Genomic DNA, 20063 nt, shown 5'->3' with positions numbered 1-20063 from the left:
TTTCTTTGAGTTGAACCAAACAGATCTGCAGTCTGGTAAAAGAATCAGATCCTTAAAGATTCCTGCTGTATTTGTTTTTTGTCACAAATGTTTAAGATAAATTAAAATGCAACAGAGAAAATAACCTGAGTCAATCCTAAATGATTTTAATCGATTCAGCCTGGCCTGAAAGGAAAGGTTTCTCTAAAACCAACACGATTATTAGTCATAATTGGCAGCAAATATTTCAAAGCTCTGCTTTACCACATTAGAAAGTTTTTTCCAGCCTGTTTAATGTCACAAAATGTCATCAGAACCAGACTTTGACTAGGACAGTGTATAACCTTCAATTATAGTTTGTTATTTTTGAGCCATTTAGAGACGAACCAGCTGGTGTGTTCTGGATCATCGTCCTGTTGAAGGTCACAAACCGATGGATCAACCATCTGGAGATCTAAATTCATGGGTTCATCAGAAAGTTGTCCAGGTTCTGACCGTCCCAGACGGAGACGGTTTGCCTTTAAATGATTAATGAGGTGTTCGGATGAGGAGCAGAGCTGCTGCTTCTCCTCATCGTAAGCAGTCAGAGGAGGTGGTTCAGGGTTCTGATCCGAACGCCTTCACAGTGATTCCTCTCAGGTTTTCTGGGACTCCAGTAAAACCCAGAACTTACTGGAGGAGCTGGAAAAGCCTTGGGATCCCAGGATGAGCTGGAGGGAGTCAAGATCTCCAAAACATGGAAGGCAATGGACGGGAGAACCGATCATCACGAGCCATTGTTTCAATTTCATGTCAGGTTGAAACTAATTCGTAATTTAAAGAACAATTGGTTTTATTTTCCTGGGTTATCTTTGTATTATGTTACAATATGTTTGATTATAAACATTTTAGAGCAAAAAAGACATTTCTAACAGGACAAATATTTTTTCACATATTTTCACTGTTTTTCATGAGCCATAATTCATCAAAAAGGAATGAAAATGTAAGTTAGGGCCTGGATTAATGCGCGGCAGTGATTTATCTGTTTGCATGCAAAACTCGGATGACTGGCAGAATATGAGAGAGGAGTGAGAAAAGCCACAGCACAGGTGTGAAGACCTATTGAAATTTTCACAATGACAGTTTCTTTACCTCATTAAATTATTTAAATGTTCCAAAAAGATGAAGACCTCATAGGAGGACACAATTCTCATCTTCTCTAAGCTCTGAAGATAAAAAATAAAGAAAGAAATCAGTCCAACCACTGAAAAGGCACAAAAAGCCTCAGGGAAGAAGCAGCAAAGGAAGAAGAAACTAGTTGACCCAAAGTTGACTCTGGATAAAAAGACATAAAAAAACCAAAAGATAATGTTTGACTGTCAAAAAATGTTATTTCCACACGTTGTATATTTCCATAAGTCTTCCAGATGACTGGGATCCCATTTGTTCTACATAATCAACACAGAGAAGACAAAAGAAACAGGATTTTAAAAACATGAGTCTGGAAACGACGTTCAGTAGGAGCATTATGCAAATAGCAGAACCTTCACAGCGTTTCTACGACACGCCAGGCAACATGTGGGGATTTTCAGCCCGACGTCGCTCCAGAACGCTGCAGTGTGTAAACCATCCTTGCTAGAATGTATTTGCATAGTTCTGATAAAGACATCATAAGCGCGGTCAGCCGGCTCACAGATTTCTCCCACTCCTTCCAATACATCTCTGGAGTCGTGTGTTAACTCCGCCTGGCAGCAGCGATCAAATCACGTTCCAGTGGAGAGGGGAGTGTGTGGGCGATCAGAGATGGCCAGATGAAAGCGCACAAACATGCTTTTGTTCCAGGGAGCGAGTCCCGATGCAAATAAAACAAATCTAACACAAGCAGACTCATTTAGATTTTCAATCCCAGCAATCAGAGTCTGTCGAAAAGACAAAAATAAAAAACATTAACAGAACCAAGAGAAATGATTTTCCTCAGTAAACGACAGGATTCCTTTAAGGAATGGATCACATTTAGCTTTTTAAAAAAACTCAAATCAACACCTCATTACTGAAGTTATCCTCATCATCCAGATGTATCTGAAATGAGCAGAGAGCCTTTGCACTCACTTAACAAGCCACTCAAAGAGTAATTACCAGATGGAGCAGCAGCCTGTGGTGTATTTCCTACAAGAACTTCTGATGTAAATTTTAATTACTGACAATGTCTCTCCTATTAGACATGTTTTCAGTCTGAACAGATTTTGATTGGACTGTGCAGGTCTCTGAGTCCCCATGAGGAGACGGAAATGCTGGATGAATTCACAGAGACTCGTCCTCAGATGTTGCGTAACGCAGCGGCGCTCTTTAGCTGCAAGGCTTTTCAGAAGCTCCTATTTCTGCTTGTTTCTTGGTCAACTTGGTGATTTGGGAATAACTGCTCTGTCAACTGTGTGTTTCATGTGGGCAGCAAAAGCAACATTTCTGTGGATTTTTCCTTTTATATAAAACTTTGGCTCCAAAATGCAGACGCCACAGAAAGTCGTCTTCCTTCAGCTCTTAAATGGATCTGACCTTCATCCACTCATTAGTATAATCAGCTGATTTAAATCTGAAGTCACTAAAACATTTTTAATGTGCTGTTTATGCAAACATGCATCCTGAAACTCATCTGTTAACTCAGCAAATCACTTTGCTTTGCTGCATGTCGAAAACTCTGGAACGTTTCAGCGTTTTGTCAACTTACAACCTCAAACTTTCAGATTTTACTGAAATTTTACCCGAGATCAACACTAAGTAGTGGATGATTACAGGGTGGAACGAAAATGAGACATGGGTTTCACATTTTAACAATCTGGAAAATGTGCAGTGGCTTTACTTATCTCCTTTAGTCTGTTACCCCAAAATAAAATCCACCTCTAACAGTAATGGAATAAAAAAATTCAACCTGTTTTGGATCCAGGAAGAAACGCAGCAACGGCTTAGATCAAATAATATTTATGTTACATAATGACCTAGTCAAACTCTGGACCGAACTGCGGCAGGACTGGAAAACTGATGTTCACAAACACTTTCACCCAATCAGGTTCGAGTTGTTTTGCTCAAGTGGAAAAAGATCTTCTGGATATAAACTCACTCTGCGGCTTAAATGTGAACACAAACAAGAGTTTTCAGTTTTTCATTCAGAATTTTGCTTAAAAAATGATCCTGTTTTCATTCTGGTTCAAATTATTGATGGTTTATTCCATAAAATCCTACTAAAGTATATTAAAGTTGGAGGCTGTAAAAGACAATGCACTGAAACTATTTACTGGTCATTTGCAGAATTAAATATTTAGCAATATTTCAACAGTGTTTTTGTCTACTTGTGGAGTTTAGTGGCCCAATCATGTTGGAAGTTACAACAAAGCTTGAGGAACCAATCAGATCCAGTTCTAGCTCCACCAAAGAAAAACTACCAGCTTCATCTGGAGCATCTAGTTACATATGTTCCTAAATACTGAGAGCATAAAGTGAGTCTCACCTCGATTCATTAGCGCTGGTTTTCTAACTGCAGCCAACTGAGAGCCATTAAAAGCTGCGACCACAGAGTCTGAAGCTCCTCTCTCCCTCTGCAGGTCGGTTTGTTTTTCCAGTCAGCCTGTCAGACTTCACTGCTCTCTGTTGTTTACTGTGGTTCTCATTAACAGCGAGTCCACTCAGCTCAAAGTGAAGACTGCAGCGCGGTGGGAGGACCAACACGGCTCAGACCAAGTAACGTCTGTCTCCTAGCTTTTCACTTAACAGATCACCCAAAAAATAAATGAGGAAACCATTTTAAAATCTTCAACTAAAGTTTTCCTTCTGCTTTTACTTTGATTTTCTTTCTGCTACTTTGCTGTGAATTTACAGAATAAATGGCAGTTAAAGCTGAAAATAAGACACATCTGCTCTGAGAAATGTTTAGACTTTATATTCGTTTTCCATGCCTGCTTAGTCCCTGCAGGCTGTTGTGATTATGGAGGGGGTTCCTGTCTGCAGCAGCATGTGCAAAAGTTTTAGGTCATTTATTTGAAACAGGCAAGCATTTACTGAACAGGAGCAACAGGAGCAGATGTAGAAAGACTGATTTTCATCTGACAGGTCACCAGGTCAACAGAGATACACAACGGCACACACACACACACACACACACACACACACACACACACACACACACACACACACACACACACACAGGCACACACACAAACTACCGGCAGTTTAGGCTAATTTGATTGTAAGGAGAAGCATGCAGAAACAACCCACAGAAAACATCACAGCGTTAGCAGCACCATGCAGCTGCACTAAAATCCAGGTTTGACATCAATCAGGTGGAAATTGGAGCAGCCTGGTGAAAGTAGCAGAGGCCTGCATTCAGAGTGACCCTGGTGTTGTGGTTCTTCTCTCTGACCTGCTGCAGAAACACACAGATGCAGGTGATGCCACCAATCAGGAAGGCGGAGCACGTCCTGCTGCTCCCTCCGTAAATCTAACAGGAGTCTGTACGTGGCATGCAGAGGCGCCTTAATGAACTCTATTCTCTACCATGCTGTTTAAAAGCCGATGTGACATTTAATTAACAGCAAAACATTTGGTAAGCATGCATGCCCTTTTCTGGTGCAGCCATGTTTCACAGCCCATTGCTCAGACAGAATCACAGAGCAGCAGCTGTCCTCTGCAGCGCGGCGCCGAGCGGCGTGGGACACGGCGCCGAGTGGCGTCCAAGCACCCTGCAACCACGGGACGGTCACAATGTCTCACTAATTTACCCCATAAGACAGGAGAGGCAGAAACCCTCCAAGCTGGGCTCCATTTGCATCCGCTGCTCCTCCTCATGCATGTTGATACTCGGCCTGTTACCGTCCGTTCTGCTTTCCTTCAAGTGACCAGAAGGACTTGAAAGGTGATGGCAGAGATCATTACATCACCAAACAGCCAGTGGCCATTGTTCTCAGCGACTGCCGTGGCGGATTACCACCGCTGGCCTCCACAGAGGAGCGGACAGCGCATGGGACGAAGAGGAGGAAGAGGAACGAAAAGAGCAGGAGGAGGAAACCACAGATTCATAACAGGAACTAGAAAATGTTCAGGAAAGGACAGAAATAGGTGGAGAAGATGTTACAATTAGTTGCAGTTTCTTTCTATCCAAACTGTTCTATCTGCTGGAATAGCTGACATTTCTATCTCAGCAGCTCAGGTAGCACAGGTCGGCCTACACACACCAGAGACAGTAGAAGGTCAGAGGTCGAGGACATGTGATGGACTTCAGATCTTTCTGTTATTATTGGCGTTCCCGTCTCAGGTGAAACCTCTCCGTCTGCTGAATGCAGGAATCGTCTCACATTCAGTTGGTGAAGACAGAGCCGCCATGTTTCCTCCTCTGACCTCCATGTGTGACGGATCAGAAAAACAAAGAAATGATTTTATTATGTTGTGTAGAAAGTATTAGTAATTAGATACACATTTAGAGGGATTATTAAATCCTGTAGATAAAGAGCCTTTGGTGAAACGCAGGAATCCCTGCTGCTAAAGGTTCTCCTTCAAACCGGATCAGCTTCGCCACCAGCACAGCTCCATGAACAGGTTTTCTGTGCGTTTGGCAGGTGGGCTGAAATCTCGCCTGTTTGCCGCCAGCTCTGTGGATCCAAGTCATGTTTGTAGACTCTTCATCTGGATCCAGACTGGTTGACAATTTGAAGATCAAGCTTCTGCTGACGCCTCCCCATCTGCTGCAGGATTTCAGACTCTCCCGTCGCTACAAGAACTCGTATAGGAACCACGGTGGTATGAAGTCGTTTCCATGTGCTGCAGCAGAACTTACACCTCAAGTCCTGAATAGTTAGTGTTCAAATTAATTCAGGCCTTATTTTATCTATAAAGTATTATCTCATCTTATCTTTTTATTTCTTAATTTTGGAAAACCAAATAAAAGCCATGCGACTCAAAAGGCCTCAAAGTTATTTATTAATGCAACTTTCTCATTTCCTCAAAACGTTTTTACTTCTTGCTTGAGGCTTGATGTGTTTTTTGGCTTTTCAGCTAAACGCGCTAACGGGAACGCTAGAGACACCCACAGCATGCAAACATTACATGCTGATCATCCAATCCTCTACTAGAAACACAGGAATGATTGTGACATCATCGCAGGAGCAGCAGGAGCAGCAGGAGCAGCTGATCCCTCACCTCTGATCCGATGCACCATTCAAACAGGGGCAGCATCAAAGACACACACTCTTCAAACTCACACAGAACCTTGTCTGGCACAAACTCCTCTTCCTCACATTCAGGCTTGTGACACATTTTCAAAATGACAGCTAGCATATCAAAACAGGAGCAGAGTGACAGCAGCTTCAGACGCAGCAGGTGGAGAAACATATCACTACAAAACTGGGAAAATTACAACCGACTTCCATTTTCAGACTGGAGCTGCTGAACCTGGTGTTTACAGCTGCCTGCAACAATTCAGCACTTTTAGGAACAAAACTTTCACATCTCAGCGGCACTGAGCCTCCTTATTAAGATCAACAGCTTTTCATTTGGAGTGCATTTTACTGCATGATTTATTATTTCTTAGATGGGATTCTGTGGAACAGCAATAAGTTCCTGTATTTCCTGTAGAAATGTGTTTTCTGCTCTGGGGTCTATATAACGAGCCACATGCACAGGAGAAGGAGAACATTAAAGATATTCCATCGTTTAATACACGAAAACCAGCGAAGCTGCAGAGCAGACAGCAAACATGCTTCATGTAAACATGAACACAAACAGAGTAAAACAAACTGAATGTGACAACAAACAGGTTGGCCAAACCACGTCAAACAGGGAATCAGAAAGAAAAGCTCAGGACAAACAGCGACCAGCCGCAAAGCACACTCCCACTTTTTCATTTTGCTCTGTGACTAACGCAAATAATGCGCCTCATACAAATTCCAGATATACAAACACAGGAGGATGAGGGATCAAATGAATAAATAAATGAAAGAATAAATTTAGAAGTGGGTAAGGCAGAATGGGGAGAAAACTGAAGGCTGACGTGGGGAAATTGGAAAGAACGAAACGGACGTCAGGATGGATTAGTGTAAACATGTTTGTTGTTTTTTATGGGAACAGATTCACACGTTCATGTGGTGAAAAAAACTAAACCTGAAGCTTCAGTTTTCACCAGTCACAAAAGGAACCGTTACATAATCAGTGGTTACTTGAAAGAAAAACGTTAATAATTATAACTTCTGTCATTAAATTCTGATTTAGATGTTACTTTCTCCACTGAACGTTTCACATTAAAATAAGAAAATTCAAAATGTTTTGATTTTGTTCAAAAAGAAAAACGGTTTGGTTCATAGATGCTTTCTGCAGCAGCAGCAGACCCACAGGAAACATTCTGATTTTACAATGTTGTCAAATATTACAGTGTTTCTCTAATACGGTAATTTAAGCCAGTAAGTGCTGAAAGCAGCCATGCATGGACGCCTGGTTTTATAATAATGCTGTAAATTGAATCATCTCTTTCAGTTAGAAGCTCTCCATATTTCTCTATTTGTGGACACGTTTGTCAGCTGCACCTTGTGCTGCAGACGCCTCTGAAGCAGCCATCAATAAAGCATTCATCGTCACATGCTGTGCCACGTTATTAACGGCCATCTTCATGGTAATCTTTCAAAGACATCATTGATGGGGCCATCCATAACTCTTTTACAGTCTGGCCTGTGGGATGCATCCTACAGAGAAGAAGACTGAGCTCTCCCACTTCACTTTAAATCTCTTCTTGTGCCCAAGATAAGAGTGGAATTGAGTTATTGAGCAGACAGTTTAAGATATAAGCTCCTGCTAAGGGGCCGCTCAGCACAGGCACAATCAGAAGAGTTTTTACCCTGTTTGACTGCTGCAGCACTCTGATTAACCCCAGAGAAAAATCCACATAATGAGACTAAATAATGCTCTGTGTTACTTGGAAAGCTAAGATGAATTTATGATGTTGGATTTCTGCCACATATTAAACATCTTACTTATTCTCAGACTGCCCACCAGCTGGTACTTAGCCGCATTAGCTGCTCTGGCTCAGGTACGCAGGTGGCCAATGGATGATGTCAACACTTCATGTTCAAACCTTCATGACAATTACAGACTAAACTGAAGAAAAGGAGCAAGTTTGCCTTAAGGCTAATTAGCATAACTACCACAAAGCCTTTTACTGTTTAACAGGACTTTGGTTCCCAGAAACGGCCGATAACCTGACATGAGCTCAGAGCCAGCAGCAGGTGCAAAAGGCTCAAAGGTAAAAGTGTGAACAAAATCACCAGGCCTGACTTCAGAATGCACATAATCCTGCACCGGTGAGATCGCACATTATTTTCTGCTGCATCGCTGCAGCTCCAGGTGGAAAGTCTGATTCTAAGTGTACAAATGAACTCGTAATAAAGGCGTTTGGATATTTCCTGCACTGGACTGACCTCTGCAGATCAGACCAGATTCACCTGCTGCAGCCCTGATCCACGGCCGCGTGTGGACAGGAATCTGGTATTCATAACTGTGTGCGACACGTCTGGTGCTGAGAGCTGCAACATCTCAGACTCAGTGATGACAGAAGTCCTCAGAGACACAGAGACACATAAAAGAAGATGAGAAAGCCTCAGCGCCTTCACTTTAACTTTGAAAAGTCCAAAGGGGAAGTTAAAGCAAAAGCATCAAACATAAGCAGAGGAGCTTTTACAGACCATACATTAAAATGATTATTTTATCATAATCATAGCAATAAAAACACCATTCTTGAAAGTCTGACTGACAACATAGGAAAAAAAAAGAAGTGAGACCAAACCAGACCGTCTTTTCCAGCAGATTATTTTCACTAGAGATAAAAGCTGCTTTTATAAAACAAGAGACCGAGGTACAAACAATATTTTTCTGAAAAATAAAGTATTTAGATAGAAAAAGTTTTCAAGTCAGACAAAAAATCAAATGAAATGATTCAAAAAAACACTGAAAGTCCGTAAACTATAGAGGCAGGGCAGGTTTATCTGTGAGAGCCCAAAGGTTTCACAGGCTGTCAAACACAGAACAGAAAGGAAAAAATCAAAGAGCTCAATGTGCTGAACTCTTACAGGACTGCATAAAAGAAAAAATTAAATTAAATTAATTAATAAACGCACATCTAAATCCACATTTCAGAGAAAGTTTAATTTTAGGACAGGTATGTTTTAAAGTTTGCAGTGTCTCTGCTGATCATCCAAACGAGGCGTGTCTGAGTTCAGGATGCAGAGATGAACTGTGGGAAACACGAGCATGCAGCGCTCTGCCAGCCTGAAGAGGGCGCTGTCAAATGCTGTGCTGTCACAGCAGCTGTGAAATCTGTTTGCCCTGATGACACAGACGCTGCTGCAGGTCTAGTAAAGCCATATCAGTTTCAAAAGGTCATTTATTTACATTTAGTTGGTTCTTTATGTTGGTGTCCAGATGAATATTAGCTGCTGTCAAAGTCCAGTTTAAATCAACATGACTGTCACTGGAGGCAGAAGAAATCATCTGGTCATCAAAGACCAAACAAAAGTAACTTCTCAAATGTTTGGCTGCAACAAATGTATAACTTGATGTATAAATCTCAACAAATGTTTTAATAAACTCATCTAAACTATCATACATCTGACTTATTTACATGAAGCATTCAGGCCTCAGCAGAACAATACAATCAAATCCCTACGTCGTTATTTGCCAACTTTGTAGTAATTCATAAGTTTTGAACCAGTTTAGTAATGAGTTGCTATACTTACCTTGAATGAACTTGAGTCTGAATTAGGTGAAAGTTATCTAAATGACGCAGTAAGACGTTTCTTTGGATGTTCAGTCTGTGTGTTTCTGCCAGTGTCTGAAATGAGGCGGATCATAAAACATGTGAGCAGAAAAATCCATGAAACTCGATGCTTTTTGTCCAAAGTGACTGTGAACGCACCGCGTTTGACTGAGCTGTCCAAGGTCCTGAAACGGTGCAGCACAGAGGAGCTGCTGCGCTGCTGGATCCTTTTCTCTGCTGCTGCTTCGCTACATTAGTCAGAACAGACAACTCCGCTGGCACATCAGCGCTTTGCCATCATCCTCACCCTCTTGTTTGTCTGCCACATCCTACTCACCATATCAGTCAAACGGCTTTGACGAGCGCAGAAGGCTCTGCAATATTCACAAATCCCCAGGCCTTTCTAATTGCATGCTAGCGACGCTCTGAGCATTTCATGACTGAACTGCGTCTTGCATTTCTGTCAGTCTAGCACACAGAATTTTCCATCAAACCCATTCCCAATGTTTTGTTGAATGTCAGTGAAAAATTTGTATCGTTGCAATGACATTTCAATAATGTATTATTATCTTGTCAAGGCATGTATTACAGGGATGCTCAGGATGGAAATGGTTAGTGAAGCAGCTCCTCAGCTGCATGGCGCTTTGATAAACCCTGCAGTGTCGGAGGAAAACCACTAAACCTGAAGAGCTCAATAAGAGGCAGTAAATGTGCTCAATGTGCTTCTTATTATTGACCCTCTGAAGCTCAGGTACCTTCTATATACTCACCCACTGGCTGTTAACGTTACATAAGGGGAGGGAGGTATACAGTGAAATGTCTTGCAGCAACACTGAGCTTAAAAACCTTCTGTCACACATCCAGATACCTGCAGCTCGGTGCAGCGGCTCGGCTCCTCCCTGGATTATTGAAGAGGTTTACTCCTGTATGCTGACGGCCGACAGGACAAAATACTTTTAATTACATCCAGGACTGAAAAATCCAAACAGAGTTTTGGTTTCCTGGGGTGACATTTTCGGATGAGGAAGAAAAAAATGTTTCTTAATCACATTTAACAGCTTCTTATTGGATTGCTTTAAAAATATGTTTATATAAAATACATAAAATAATCAAACCTGAACTCAATCTACATTAAAGACATGTTTTTATCTTACTAAATAGAATTAGTATATGACAATATTTCCATGCCTTTTTCAGACATTAGGGCTGCCTCCCATTAAAGAAGCATGAAACATATTTATAAAGTACCAGCCACAAATTAAATTCATAGAAGAAGAAAACAGATCCAGCTGTCCTTTGTATTTCTGACAAAAACAATTAAAACAAAATAAATCTCAACTAGCTTATGTCTTATTACCACTGGACAGGAAACCAAGCCAAACAGATGTCTACTTCCTCTTAGATTAACTTCCTCCTTAATCGCCTCTGCTCTAAAGAAAGAATCAGCCATGCAACCACAGATCATGTGGTGAAACATAAAGTATCATGATTCATTGGTTCTGCTGGTGCTCAAGTCCAACTTGGCACTCCATGTGTCAAATTAATCCACTTCTATTTCCAGTGCTGGTGTTTATGCCCAAGGCAACACGAGGAAATCACAAGGATTTTCTGTGAGAAAAGAAGGAATCTTTAAAACATGTTCAGGCACTCTCATGCATTAGCAGAGCAACGTCCAGATAATCAAATAATAAAACACATTTCCAGGTATGAGAGTTCAATATGCAACTTGTGCAAAATAAATGTGTAATTTATATCTTGTTACCATTCTGTGTGATGGTTCTAATGACTGAGGAGGAGGTCAGAGAGACGCCGTGGTCGTGTTGGTTTGGCGGTATGGAAACTATTCTCCACAGTCATATGAACAGAAGCCCTCTGTAACCTCACAGTAATCATTTTTACAGCCCTGCCTTAATTAAAATGTCACATCCACTGTAGCGATATACAGCAGAGATCTCTGCAAATTAAAACAGAATTAGGCTGGCAGATGTGGCCCTAATGGCCTAATCATCACTTTACATTTTTCCTAGTAAAGAATTGCCGCAGAGGAACGGTTTGGAAATATCAGATCCACGATTAGAGCAAAAGTGACAGAAAAATGAAAACTTACACTTTAAAGACGCAAGAAGAATTTCTGTTCAGCTTTCAACCACAAACAGCAGATCAGAAAAGGTCAATAGTAGAAAGTTAATATACTTTCTACTGAGAGGTCAGTGGATCTTGGCCTTCCAGTTCCAACCAAACAGCTAAATTATTATTTTAATGGTCAAAAACTGAAGAAAGGCATCAGCATTAATGCATTTTAAAATCAGATTTGTTTGTCTGAACCAGTTGTTTCAGCTGTTCTGTCTTCAGTTATTATTGTGGTTCTGATAACATCTTTACCCAGTTTGCTGATGTCTGACAGCTTAAGGGTCCCTGTTCATGAGGGAATGCTGCTCCATCGTGACGCGCCGTTTTATAGCCAAACACAGAAATACAGGGGGGGAAATGCCGCAACGGCAGGAAGCAGCGTTTCCAAGCAGAAAGTTGTCTGAAGCGTTGCGCTGACTCACCTTCCTACTTCACATGGTGCCATGTCTTCTCATGTAAATAAAGGTCATGAACTCTGACATTTATGTGATTTACAGTAAAAGATCAGAACACAACATCACACAGGACGACTTCCACCGCCAGCTTTTACACTTTTTCATCTTCCTCATGCTAGAAATTACATCTGGTACGATTTTTAATCAATATCCAGTAATTATTAACCTAAAACAAGCTGCTGTATATTTATGATGTCTGTGTCTTTCAGTTAGTTTATTTCAAATGTAACAAGATATTTGCACTGGAAACAAAACAAAAACAGATTTTGTGTTTTTGCAGTAACACAGAGCAGAGCACAGTAACTCAGCTCTGAAATGATTTTTATAAAAAGTCCAGACTGAAATCTAACTGAGGATGAGAAGCAACTTGAGGCTCCACATCCAGGCTGATGGAAGCTGGATGGCTTTGCAACAAAGAATGGATTTTTTTCATATTTTTATGCTTTGGTTAAAAAAATGTTTAAAAACCAGTTAATACCACTGACTAACCTGCATGACTCTACCAGATGAAATCTCAACAAGACACATCAAACTTTGTTGTAATGTAAGAAGCATAAGTCTGAGGGGTGTAAATACTTTTTTAAACCAGAATGAAGCTGAAGAAATGTTACAATCTTCAGCTTCCTGAACCTGAACCGACCCGAACCGAACCGGCGCTGGACGCCAGCCCAGCCAAACCGTTCAAAACGGAGCGAGTTCATAATGAGACATGGAGGGATTATTTTCATACTTTCCTCCATAATATATAATAATCTGCAGAACATCTCATTAAAATAAATGTTATCCTGTCAATCATGGAAGTGAAGATAATGAAGTGAAGCCAAATATATTTACAGCTATTTGCATATGGTGCATATTTCTGCTGAACATTAATAATAAAGAATAATAAAGAAAAAAAAACACATAATAATACATTCAGTGCTCTGGATCCACTCTGGGTTCATTTGAAAGGCACTTTTAAATATGTTTTTATTCTATTTCAGTGTTTATGTAAAGAAATATAAAACAAAAACATGCATTCATCATAGAAACCTTTACATTTTTAAACTTTAACATCCAGTTTCTGATCAACAGACTCTTTCCTTCCTCTGGTCCTTTCCAAACTTCCTGTGTGAGATTCCAGGTTGTCTCATCTGCTCCACCTGCAGTGTGTTTATCTTTCCCTCCACCGCTGCAACCTTTTCCCCTCAAAGTGTAAAGCTGAGAATGGATGTAGAGAGACCAAATTAAAGGACCCAATTTGAAGCGGCACCACTTCACTGATAAGCTGTACCAGTGATCTGTGAGAGCACTCAGGGTCTGCTACATTATGACAATACAGAGGAATAAAGCGGATGAAAGAGAATAGTCTGGCAGGAGCAGAAATCAGATGGGCAGAGGGAGAGGAAAACAATCTAAAGTCTAATTGTGTTATGCCTCAAGGCAGCGAGGGAGCAGGGACACATTTTCTTTCTACACGTTGTTCAGTCCCTTCCCCACCATGATCACATTCATTTCCAGCCGCTCACTTTTTTGTGGTTTTTTCTCGCTGTTGATGCATTTATTGAAAAAAGGGCATAAAAAGCAAATGGTGGAAAACATGGCAGGAGTTATGGGTTATGAACAGAACCACAGAGCTGTGGCATTCAGTGTGTGTGTGTGTGTGTGCAGGTGTGTGTGTGTGCGGGTGTGTGTGCGTGTGTGTGTGTTGTCTGCGTGTGTGTGTGTGCGTGTGCATGCATGTGTGTGTGTTGTCTGCATGTGTGTGTGTTGTCTGCATGTGTGTGTGTGCGTGTGCATGCATGTGTGTGTGTTGTCTGCATGTGTGTGTGTTGTCTGGATGAAGCTGACACCTTTCAGCTCACTGTGTCTCATCTTTGTTCTTGGAGAAGAAAATAACATTTTATAGCTTTAAAGCAACATGGAAGCTAAACGAAGTCGCATCCAGATGGAGTTCTACTGGATACACTGGAATATACGCTCAGACAGGTTCAAACCCACATTTTGCTTTAAAGTGTCGTTTCATTGATCTGATGTAATATTATAACCACTGGTGTCATTTTTATTAGGAAATCATCACATTTAACAGAAAAAAAGGCTTGAAAACTTCAGTCTGGGTGAAATGAATCTGTGGATCTCCTGGGATTAGTGACCAGTAACGCTTTAATATCTCAAACACAAAACATCCCTAATATGGATTAATGCATAAAGGCTGGTTTGAAATTATCACTCACACCTTTCAACAAAACCTTCTGATCAAATCAATCAAGTTTTTAAATCCACCCACCATTAATTATTATAAAGCTATGTAAGAATGAACAATTGTAAATGTAAAACAATCTAGCATTGATTTCCTGGATATGAGATATATTTCTGTTATCTGCTGGGTTTCCTAAAATCTGGAGCAGTTGGAGCTCTGAGCAAAAGTCTGCAGGCCGAGCGCATTAAAAAAAAAGTTTCAAGTTTGATTTTTACATAAACAGCTTTTATTCCTGCTTTAACTTTGCTTTAATATGTCATAGCCAAACAACTACTTTAACTAAAGTCCTACAGGGTTCAGAAGTAACTTTGAGATGAAAGGATAACAACTTTAGAAAATCTAATTTCACTCTCACATACCTCCTGGCCTTTGTAACGTCCGATGTTCCAACAATGTTACAGAATCAAGAAGTCCTTTAGAAAATCCCCAGAGCGACTCTATTCACAGGTCACTTACTCCCAGGCCTGAGAGAAATGGAGAGAAACAGAAATCAGAGAAGACATGGAGAGTGAGCTCACAGCTTTAACTGACTCAGCCAGCAGAAGCCCAGCCATCCAGGATAAACATCCTTGAAGAAATGTCAGTCCAGGAAAGCGCATTAGCTAACCCACACCAGGGCAGCCGTGAAGAAAAAACTCTGGTTGACATATGTACAGTATCTTTCTCCTTGCCTGGTCAACTTGATCATTTCCCTGGCTAAACAGCTGCAGCTGAACGGCTCATTGCTCCATCATCCAGCTGCAGAGGACGAGCGACGGGACAGGATGTGTGCCGTCCCCTCAGCCAGCGGCCCGGCTTTACCCTCGTGGTGCTTGAAAGCATCAGCTGCAGTTTAAGGTAAGGCGCTAAAGGCTAGCAGGAATTAGCTGACTGGAGAGTTTAGCCAGCCTGCTGTAATGAAAAGAGAAAGCATCTTTCTTCTTCAGCCAACATCAGACCCACAGCAGCTCTGTCCTTTAACACATCAGTAACTGGCTATGTGGAAAATATTCTTGCTGATTTTTACATTTGTCAGAAGTAACACGGCGAACCAGTATGAAGTCAGGTAGAGCCAGCTCAGCCGAGAGGAAAAGATGATTTTATTATAAAAACATTGCTGAGCTGAGGCTACAATCATGTTAAAGCTTCCACCTCATCATTTAATAAATCATATAACCTTCAGCAGCAGCAGGATCACTTCACTACCAGATCCTCACATCTTCATGATTCTGCTTTACACTGCTGCTTCAGTTTCATGGCTTTTCCAGATATCTGATTTCTTAGCCCTCCAGACTTTGACTGGGCCATTCTGCTGTAGATTTGCTGTAGGATTTAGCAGCTGACCCAGTTTGGACCAAGCTGAGCAACAGATGCTTCATGTTTGACTCTGGAATGAGCAGCTGATTGATCCAGCAGCTGCAGAAATAATCCCAGACCACCACCCGCCACCACCGTGCTTACTGCAAAGCGTCTCTGCAGCTGACATGTCTTTGTTTTGTTTCTGTTTATGACCAAAACTTTCTACACTACAATCATTCAGATGCAGCTCTGACATGTTTGTTTTCCTGGGAATCTCTAAAAACAAGCTGTACTTGTTCAGTCTTTCACAAACGTTGCCATCAAACATGTTAGGAGCGCCATCTACAGGGAACTGGAGCTGTTGGGTTTCATGTATTTTCTCACGCTGGGAATCTACTCCAGAGGAGATCTGTGTTTTCTTATGTGTTCCAATAATAGTTGATAGTTTTATATAATCAGGACACTAATCATTCCAAAATGACCATATGAACCTTCCCAGACTGACGGACTTCATCCTTCCTCATTGGGTCAACAGAACCTTTCGGCTCCAGAACCGTAAACCTCCAAATGTTTTTCCAGCTGATTTCACTTCATCAACATTTAACTGGCAGAACCTGAATGCTGCCTTCCTTTAAGCCCAGTGGAACCAGAACATTATCATTTCCTCTGATTATGTTGATCAGGAGACAGAAATACTTCCAGAGTTAACATGCTGCTGGTCATGCAGTGGCAGCCATGATGGCTGCAAGTAAAGCAACATCAGCACAAATCTGCTGTTTGTCTAATGGCACAATTTACAGATCCCAAAACACAGAAGGCCTTCTGGGAAAACCGTCTCTGGTTCTGACGGCAGGTCAGAGAGGAGCATGCTGGTTTCCTGAGAGCAACACAAAGGAAGGAAAAGTTGACTGAAATCAGGCGAGGAGCCATCCAACAGGACACAGGCGTTAAGCAACAAGCTCCAACCATACATCAATTTTCCATAGCAGCTTAATCCTGTTCTGGTTGCAGGGGTTGTACCTGAAAGGGATTAAAGTGGTAAAGGCAGGGAACACCCTGAACCGCTCTGCTGTCCACCACAGATTAACTCAACACGCCTGTCTCTGGACGTCTGGAGAAAACTGGAGATTCTGAGAACTCTGTCATGCACAGTGGGATCATGTTAACTCCACACAGAAACGCTGCGGTTACTGCGGCGCAGCTGCACTGCGCCTCCAAACCAGCAAAAACTGTAAAACTACCCTGCAAAAAACCCTTTAATCTGAAATATTTAAACGACAAATCACAACAGTTAATAAAACCTGTAACTCAAACAATCATCTTCATGTTCATGCTAAATAAAAAAGTGGCATTGCTGTAAAAAAAAACACAACACTGGCATTATAACATTTATTTACTGTTGGTTATGCCTTTTACATTTTTCTCCCATGAATGTGTAACAGATAAAGTCTGGACAGAATCCTATTGAAGCTGAAGCATTTTGGGTTTCTAATAATTTCTCTCACTGAACCAAACTAGACATATTTAAAGAGGTCGCAGCGAGTCACTTCTGGATCATTTTCACAAACACAGAAACTCCCATGGAGCTAGTTAGCAGCGCCACATCAGCAGAGGTGAGGACAGTAGCTCACCTTCTCCTCCGACTTAAAAGTGCTGCTATTTCCATCCCACCCAGCCAACAGGCTAATCCACCGCTGGAGGATTTGTGAGCCGCAGCACAAAGTAATTGTGCTGCAGCAAAATGAGTGAGGCCTAATTGGAGCAAAGACTTAATGAGGGACCCATGAGGATTATCATGTGTGGCTTAGAAAAGGCCCAGGTAGAGGCAGACACGGTCAAAACCATCAGGCCGGATCAATCCAAACCAAAGAGACAGAAAACAGCCGCAACTCTGGAATATGAAAATTCCTGTTTTAATTTACATTCAGACTGGAGATAAAGCGGTTAATATAAATATTAGTGAGGATTCAGCTGTAGCCATGGGGGTAAATAATTATTTACTGTTTAAACCGACAAACATCCTCTCTATATTAACTTTTATTGTGTTATATTTTAGTTGCGTATAGACAACAGATGAATTGTTATGCATCTAAACAGCAGTTTGCAGAAACGTTTCTAATTAAAATGGTGACATTTAATTTACTGTGAGATTATTCTTCTTCTTTAGAAATATTCTGGCCTCTTATCGTTTTTTCTTTCTTCAAGCAGAGTAAAATATTTAATAAAAAATAAACATAATATTCTTTTAAATACTTTTAAAGTGAGATTTGTGATCTGCAGCTCAAATAGATCAAAGTTTCTGATTTTTCATAGTTTCTCCATATTTGATTTTATATGTTATAAATGTCAAATTATAACAGAGATTCACATCCATTGGATGCTTATGTATAACTCACTATCATATTACATTATTATATCTTTTTTTCCTTAAAAATAGCACAAATAAGCAAGATTTTTATCAAACCTGCACAACTGATCAATAATCCCGAACATAGAAGCCAGAGCTGGGATGGCTTAGATGTTTACAGCATAGTCATGTGTTAAAATGGCCTAGTCAAAGTCCAGACTTAAGTGGAATTTAGATTTTGTTGTAAGACTTTAATATTGACGCTTGCAGAAGTTGGTGAGGTTTTGAGGAGGAGGTTCAGCCCTCTGGGGCAGCAGGGATCTAAAGGTCAGAGGTCAGTGGCTCCTGTAGAAATGGAGGTAGAGATTTCTACTCTAGATGTAAAAGATCTGCAGCTGTTATTTCAGGGAAAGGTGATTCTGGGAAGTTTTAACTCAGAGTGGCTGAATATGGAGGCAAAACATTTTTACATATCTCCATTATCAGCAATTATGTGCTACTTTGTGTTTGTTGATCTATAAAATCTTGTAATTGTTGTTTTAAAGCGGATTATTGATCAAACAGGCAGCGTCCTAATGAAAAGCCAGCAGTGTGAGCAGCGCTGCTTCAGAACTGAAGTGACTCTCCACCGTCTCTCCAAACTGCTTATTTCTCCAAGGAGCCTGTTGGCACTTGACAGCCACAGATCAGATATGACTGACCAAGATAAATGGTTTGGCTCTAAAGTCAGATCAATTCAATCCAGCAACTGTCTTCAGCAGGAACAAAAGGCCATGCTGTCAACAAGCCTCCACTCACTTCGCTGCTCATTCCACGTCTTTCTGTCCAAACATGGCAAACTGTGAACGTCCTCATGTTTAAAACTAATCACACGTTACTTCACTTCTCTGTGCTGTAACAAATAAAATCCATCAGGTTGTTACTTTTTAGTCGACTCAGTAGATCTCGGTTGCTTTTTGTGGATTTATCCCACAGATCTCATTTATTGTAACAGTTTATAATGTTTGGATGCAGGTCATGATTATTCAGCCTGAGAAGAACATTGAATGTGTGAAACCCAAAGGAGCCGTTTGTGCATTAAAACCCAGCAGTGACACAAACCTGCCAAAGGAAGCTTTAGGTCTGTGCATTGATCCACAGATCAATTCAGATGCATAAGCAACACTAATGGCAATAATTTCTGCTCCTGCTTTGCAGCCGGTTGACCAACAGTTTCATGTCAGAATTTAGCATAAGAACTTGCTATATTTTTGTTATGCTCAGCCTCAACGTTGATCTGTCAGGCTGCATCCATTCATCCAGTGAGCGATGCTGATCGAGACGAGTTCTATGTGAAGAGTCACTTTAAAAGTTATTTTTTATTGTTTTTCACAAGTTATGTATTACTGGAAGTTTTAAAAAAACTTAATTTAATTTAGAAGTTTTTATTAGCTGCAAGCCATAATCCTTCAACTTAATAAAGCTGTCTGTGTGTACTTAAGTTTTATTTTTCTTCATTTAAATAAAAACAATAATGAATTATGTAGTAATCCATATAGATTCACCTTCTGTGTTGAGTTAAATAAAAAGGTTTTATAACATCCTGGCACTATTTGAAATAAACTTGAATGCTAGACGGTGGAAACGTCAACATACTTTGAGTTAATAAGACATTATAAATGAACTGAATGCTTATGTAGAAATACAGCCACCCTGCCATGCATAATGCCTAAAGTGGTTTTTAAACGCCTCTACAGTCTCCCGCTCCTTCCTTTTATCTGCATTTCTTCAAAGAGAATAAATAAACTGAACAGAAAAAAAGCTAATTCAGCTGTCTTACATTCTTAAACACAAAGGAAATACAATTAAAAAAGACACAGAAACAGGGAATAT

General features: G+C 40.7%; 1 protein-coding gene across 4 annotated transcripts in view; it reads right to left on the bottom strand.

Moving 5' to 3' along the window:
• lingo2 (leucine rich repeat and Ig domain containing 2) overlaps positions 1–20063 on the bottom strand; it is a 193998-nt gene that overhangs the window by 117716 nt on the left and 56219 nt on the right. For all 4 annotated transcript variants that reach the window (XM_007551070.2, XM_016670940.1, XM_016670939.1 and 1 more), the window contains one exon: positions 14926–15030. The gene's annotated coding sequence lies outside the window, so the exon portion shown is untranslated. The remainder of the gene's footprint in view (positions 1–14925; positions 15031–20063) is intronic.

The sequence above is a fragment of the Poecilia formosa genome, unplaced genomic scaffold, assembly GCF_000485575.1.
Source record: "Poecilia formosa unplaced genomic scaffold, Poecilia_formosa-5.1.2 Scaffold39, whole genome shotgun sequence".
NCBI lineage: Eukaryota > Metazoa > Chordata > Actinopteri > Cyprinodontiformes > Poeciliidae > Poecilia > Poecilia formosa.
This window is presented reverse-complemented; position numbering and strand designations above follow the sequence as displayed.